General features: G+C 46.7%; 1 protein-coding gene across 1 annotated transcript in view; it reads left to right on the top strand.

Annotated features, from left to right (window-relative positions):
* LOC149363443 (uncharacterized) overlaps positions 1-7,098 on the top strand; it is a 38,565-nt gene that overhangs the window by 5,818 nt on the left and 25,649 nt on the right. The window lies entirely within an intron of this gene.

Here is a 7,098-nt window from a genome sequence, read left to right as displayed (position 1 = left end):
GTTTTTGCAGCATTCTTTCAAAGTATTTCTTGCAAACGCTCACTTTTACTTGCGGGATTACAGAAAAGTTATCTTTGTCAAAAATGAAACAATAACGCCGCAGAGAGCCACAATGTGTTTCTTTCAGTTCAGTGCCACTAAGCCACTAGGCACCGAGAGCCGAACGAGATTCACGAGAATCAAATGTGCTGCACGGTGAATGGACTTAATTTACAGTGCATATTTCCAGGGTTTTGGGGCTGATTACTGCTATTTATTGCTTACAGCATAGTGCAGTCAAAGGGAAAATCTCCCGGTCAGTAATTAGCGCTGTAGTCTAAATTACCACCGAGAATGTACCAGACGGGCGTGAAGTGCACATGATTGCCTGAGGACCTGATTGCAGGAATGGATTGTTCATGAAGTCCCCGCGGTTCCTGAGAGCAGTCACGGCGAGTAGAGTGCACGAATTCGTGACATTTCTCCCGGCATGTTCAGCGCGCACACTCTTCACAGCTATAAGTATATAAGCAAAGAAATTTCGTTTTTGTTTGAGTTGTTTCATTACCAGTTCCTTTTTTTCTTCCTATTCTGAAAAACACAGAAGTTTGGAGTGTAGTGGGCAGCTCAAGAGACCAAAAGAGGCCAATAACAGCATTACAGAACTATACTTCCTCAAAATGCGAAGACGCCACATCGCAAATGGACTCAAGGGATGAAAGTTATCACACCGTACACTTCATTTCTGCTTTCTTATAAAAAATATTCTGTGCCCATCTACAGTCAGGTGGCCAAAATAGCAGTAACTTTTTTTTATGGCCTTGTTTAGATCAAGTTTCAGGAGGGTATACTTTCCTATGGCCAACTAAAAACAGTTGTATGGTTCCGTAGCTATCGCTCTAGTGACATAGATTTTTTAATACCCGGCAATAAGCACCGCCTTGGATATGAATGGATGATCATAACCGACCATACACGGACATAATTTACCATAAATATTTTCCGTAGATACACATACGCCATTTTTCATGCTTGGCGCCTGATGTTGCATATATGAACATACTATGAGCCATAGGCGGGGCTAAGCGCAGCCGTTGAGCATTAGTAGGCCGAGGCTCACTCGCGCCGATGCTCTAATCGATGAGGGCAATTCCAAACTGATACTTTTTCCCAATTTATCAGCGGGACAGATATGTTCTGTATGTCAAACCGAGCGTGGCAAGATATATTTTCGAAAGTAATGCTGAGCGCTTTGCAAAGGAGACGACCATTACAACAGAAGGAGAAGGCAGTTGATTGTATTGCTGTGTTCAAGGGTCAGTCATCAGGAGATATTTCGAATCCGCATGGCACGCATACTATCCTGACGAAGATAACGACACACCTCGTGCCGGTATTGACATTAAGGACAAATTGAGGTTTATCTGTGTAGACAGACCACAGTAATGTTACGAGAAAGAGACGCTCTCATCGAAAGCGGAGCCTTTTTAAGCTCGAAAATAAAAGAACAAAATGAAGGCGCCGACATCACCAGCTATTTCGCAGGTGAAATTCGTGCGTCCAGGCTTAATTTGTTGCGTTTATCCCACAGGCTACGCTACTGTGCTGTTGACTGCGAATTTCTCGGTATAAACGTCACAAGTTTGAATCGGTTTGCCAGAAAACTTTTCAGTTTAATTTTCTCAGCCATGAATGGTTTTTGCGTTGCGGGGCAAACGTTAACACACACTGAAAGAACCAGTGAATCAATTTTTACTGACATAATCATTGCATGGAGCTGTCCTCAATGATTTCCCTCAAGGCACGAAATAGTCTGGACTGTGTTGTTAAGCTCTACCGCTGCATCGCGGACGCGGTAGTTTTGGGCCACGTGAATACGAAGCGTCTGAGTAATAGCCAGCGATGGCTGCGCCGCTAACGTCAGCCTGCTGGACCACTACAACCATACATCAAGCTTTACTCCGCTGTTCGGTTTTATAGCGAAGGAAAACGAGAAAAATTATTACACTCTCACTTTGGTTCGGTTCCCAGGCTCCTTCGCGCAAGATGTCTTTATTATTCCTGATACAGAAGGGATCTTCGTGTTTGTAAACTGAGTGAAGAAATTTACCAGTTTATGCCAGTCTACCCTCTTCCAGGGTGTATACTAACCTATCGGTAAGGGTCTGTGGTATACTAAAGAGCCGACGACCTGAGAACATCGTGAACTGCACACAAGTGGCTGTCTTTGGTAAGGTCGGTAAATACGCTTCCGCATGAGCTCGCTGTAGAGTTAGAAACCTGCTTTTCTTCTCGGTGCGTTTAATAGTCGCTGACAGAGCGGCCCGACTTTCGCCAAACTGCATGGGCGCATGCTATGCGGTAAGTTTTTGGTGTATTTTTCGAGGTCTAAAACTTTTTGTTTAGGAATTGCTGCCGACAGTTACCGATTTAAAAATACATTTCAATATTAGAATACTATACGATTAAACACCCTCCGTTATTTAGGATTGACGGTGAGGTAATAAACAAAGGCTAAGGGGTCACCTTAGGTTATGATTGTCTCGACCGCTATACAGCACTGCAACCTACAGCAGGCATGGTGGGCACGAAGAAAAAAAACAACAACATCGGGAGTTTGACAATTGAAATTAATCGCACTTGTAAATGTAATATGCTCGTTATTATTTAAATATGTCTATATGTAGAGGGCACTGATGCAGCACACTTGACATGAACGCGTGTTTTCCAGTATCTCGCAAGAGACAACTGGATATCTCAATATCTCTCAAAAGACGTAATCTTACTCGTCTATGGGGTTGAAGCACTCAAGCTAGTGATGAGGCTACAATTGAGATTGGAAATGGCTGTCCAAAGTACGAGAAGGAGTACTGTCGGGGAAGCGCAAAAGGGGCCTTAAACCGAAATAGCAAGCTAAGCAATGTGGATAGATGAATGCAGGTAAACTAGGAGAGCGCCTTTTCCTGAGCTGGAAGGTGGCTTCGTAGTTCAGAAAATCACAGTTGTAAACTCCTGATGCACTTCCGCATTAAATTCACCCGCGAAACATAGTGACACTTTCGTCATATTTATGAAGCATTTTTCCGGAGCTCTCCGACCGACCAATTTCAGAATATCAAAGCCTGTGTCACCTTGCGCGGCGCCTGCCATGTTTCGAGGCGGCAGCGACGGCCGCTGCTAGCTCTCCGGCTGTTTCGATGACTGCATTTTGAAGCATGCTTCTACACCCTCACGTTTACTGATTTCTCGTGCTCAGGGGTCATCCACGGACAGCGTCAGTCTTGTTGTCGATGCGCCAGTGCCCCGTGCACATTTTGGTGTCACCAGGTTGGTTTTTTCGACAACGAACATCGCACAGAAAGCGAGGGTAGCAATTGAACGTTAGGCCTATTTCTGCGTCAAGGAAAAGCAGTATAGCACAGAATTAAGAACTCACTGACCAAGAACATAATTTTATTTTTTAACCGATCTCCCAACGTGGTTTACATCGTTAAAAGTCCGCTGTGCAGTCCCCTAGAGTTATTCGTGCCATTTATTTGATAGTTCCAAAGCGAATGCAGTGGGAATGAATGTTAGGTCGAGAGCCTCTAAAAGGGTGCTTCTGTTGTGAAAACGAATGCAAGGATTTTGCGGATCAAGCTTCTGAAAAGGAAAGCACTGAATTAAATTTACACTTGGTGATAATGGAACAGAGAGATGTTCAGCGACAAGGAAATGCAAAAAACTAATTTCTGCAAACAAGCATCTTATCCACCAATCAGACGTTACAGCTGCTAGGGCATTCAGGTATATGAGTTGTGTTTCACTGCGTACATGCGGCTTCCTCTGTCTTTAGCAGTGCGCACGGGCTCTCGTTACAAATTACAATAAAACTAGGCTTCGTCGAGTGGTTCATTAACAGAGTCGGCTTTGCTGTAATACGCCGAAACCAAAAACTGCCGAGTTCAAATGTTGGCCACTCACTAATCTTCTAAGGTGGTGAGAAGGGACAGCAGGTACGCTTGGATCAGCCCGTAAGGAACCGATCCTAACAAACACTAGGTGAAGGTCCCGAGTTTGGGACCCCAGTGGCGGTGGCCGCCGCCCGGGCGCGCCCGACTAAGGCTTTTGGGGCCTGTAAGTCGTGGCAGCCGAGCACGGTCGCCTCCCAGTCCTCCCGGGTTGGGTTGGGGTGAGGAGGGAATGGCCGGGTTGGAGGGGCAGGCCCACACTATGTGATAGGCGTCCGAAGACAGCGCACGACGGTGCGGGCAGCTACCGCTAAAGGAGGGGTCAAAAATGTTGTAGTGCTGCCGGGCACAGCAATGTATTGGTGAGAACGCGGAGGAGGAGCCGCTCAACCGCCTTCTTGAGGTCTTTACATGGGCTAGGGTAATGGCGATGACTATCTTGATAGAAGGTTGTAATATCTTTGAACGTATAGACCGGATTAAAATCGGGCTCCTGATCGGGTGGGAAGGAGAAAACATCCCGGTGAGAGAGCGCGCGTGCGGCTGTGTCTGCTGCCTCGTTTCCTGCCAACCCCTGATGAGCAGTGGCCCATATAAAGTAACGGTGTGCGGGGTCCGTATCACGTATGCAATTATGGTAGATTCGATAGGCTAGGAAGGTGGTGCAGCCTTGTTCGACGTTCCGACAGGCCCCTCGCGAGTCGGTGATTATGTATTATGAATCGGAATGTGAGAAATCTCTTAAGGCCAGAGAAAGAGCGCACCCTACACTCTAAACACAAATTACTCTATATGGGAGTAAAACGAAGTAAGCTGTCCTCTCGCGCACTTCTTTTTGAGGGAGAGAATGCTGCTTTAGGTACGGGGTAAATGTCGATCACGAAATGCATTGAATGTTTATTCTTGAGAACGACCCTATATTTCTACCGCAAAGCATAGTAACTGGATGCATATATCAATGAGAGGAGGTTTTCAAATGCTGACGAGAACTCTTGAAGTTAGCAAATAGAGATTTAAAACAATTAAAATCTTCGTAACTGCAAAAATTTTGTATTTTTTAAGAAGGAACTTGTTTCCTGTGCCAACCGTGAGAATTCGGTATTATTATTGATGGAAACGTACTCCAGGGCTCGACTCCCTGCTCCTCAATGGGAGTGCCCTGTAGGGCAGCTTAATCTCTCTTATATCGCATTTCTTATGCGCCTGTTCCTGGGTTCAGCCGCGTCACCGCCGTCGGTGTAACAGAGGCAAACCATGAATGAATAAATAAAAATAAATATTGTCGCGACTGGGGTTTGAACCCGCGGCGAATCAGCTTCGCTGGCAACTGCACAAGAGTACTAGGCTATCGCTGCATTTTTTTTTGCCAAAGCAACCCTCCGACAGCCAAATCGAGACCTCAGGTGGCCGCCGTCGCGCCGTAGCGACGCTGACCTTGTTTCAATTGGTCGAAGTGGTCGTGACAAAACAGCGGGCGAATTTCAAACGCAGCCAATTGTACTTTGGCTAATAACCATGCAACCAATTAAAGAGATCGTATAGTGATGCTCCAAGTAGGTGGGACTAACTGTAGTTAATTGCTTAATTAACCAATTAGCTTTATTAACCTTTCTAGTCAGACCAGATAAATAAATAAAAGCGAGTAGGAAATTGGTCGAGTTGGACAATCGAAGCAGGGTCTCCGAAGTGCGAGACGAGCACGCCAACCACTCCGCCATGCCAGCTCGATGGTTTGGAATGAACAAAGGCGCGTCTAGTGAATACGGTGTCTTCGTTCACTCCCATCTTCCTCCCTTCCCGTTACGGCGAGGTTCAGGTGTCCACCGCGATATGCGACACAGATCCATTTCCTTTCCTCAAAAACCAATTCGCCGACCAGCAAGGCATAAAGCCGAACGAGCGATGGCGTTCTGTGGATTCCCTGGCAGCGTTGCAAGACGCTGTCTCGTTACACTCTTAGAGGCGAAGCTTAACATCTTAACCACACATCAGTGACACAAGCAGCAACACTGCACTTAAGGCTTTCGCCTCACCGCACTTTAAGTGAACAAAGTGCCCCCCCCCCCTGAATTTTTTATTGCGAAAGCAATACTACGCTAGGTTTTGAGCCGTCAGCGTGGTCCCGGCGGTAATCACGTTTGACCTTTAGACGACCCCTGTAGTGACGTCACACCGAGCGGAGGAAAAACTGGAGACCAGCTCGGCTCGTCGGCGTGGTCCCAGGGTAACCACGGCGCGCCGCGCATCTGCTGCGCGCCGCAGCCGCGAGTAGGCGCTCGCTGTGGTGACGTCACACCAAGCTGAGAGAAAACTGGAGACCAGCTCGGCTCGACGGCGCGGTCCCAGGGTAACCACGCCGCGCCGCGCACCTGTGCTGCGCGCCGCAGCCGCGCAGAGGCGCTCGCTGTGGTGACGTCACACCAATCAGAGAGAAAACTGGAGACCAGCTCGGCTCGTCGGCGCGGTCCGAGGGTAACCACGCCACTGCTGCTCTCTCTCTCCTTCCCTTCCTCTTCATGAGAGAAGATTACGTGTGGATGTGTATATATAAGGTGTTTCGACCAAGGCCTCCTTTGCTTTCGCAACCTACTGGGCTTAACCAAGCTAAGCCTCTGCCAATTTTTTTGCCAACATGATACACGAGGTTATGCATGTACAAAAAGGGGATATATACATATTATTTACAGAGCACGCAGCTAGTGTCGGCACTGCACTAGACAGACAGAAATGAACACAACTAAAAGGGCGGCAGAGATAGACACCGCATCAACAGCGGAAACCAGTCTGGTAGGAAGTACCTTTCATCATAAATGTCCCTGATTTGGACCATCATTCGACTTAATGGCTTCTGGCTGAAACACGAGGTTAAGCTTTGCGATCCAGTACGCGCGTTTTTCACACGCTATGAAGGTCACTCAGGAAAAACATATATAGTTCGTAACCAGGTTGAGTAACCGTAAGGTAACGAACACTAAACGAGTACTAATTTAAAACAAAGTGCTTCTTTAGCGTCCTCTACAACATATCTCAAAACAAAATCGCATCTTTGCAGTTGATAAAACAGTGTTCAATGATTTCAGGTACATTGTCCAGGCACCAACATATCAAAAAATTCTGATCAATAGCATTTTTGAGCGGGAAATCTTTTATCAACGCAACTCTTTCATAT

The sequence above is a fragment of the Amblyomma mixtum genome, chromosome 2 (genome assembly GCF_055824585.1).
Source record: "Amblyomma mixtum isolate Tamu chromosome 2, ASM5582458v1, whole genome shotgun sequence".
Taxonomy (NCBI): Eukaryota; Metazoa; Arthropoda; class Arachnida; order Ixodida; family Ixodidae; genus Amblyomma; species Amblyomma mixtum.
Note: the sequence above shows the minus strand (reverse complement) of the source record. Positions and strands in the feature narration are given on the sequence as shown.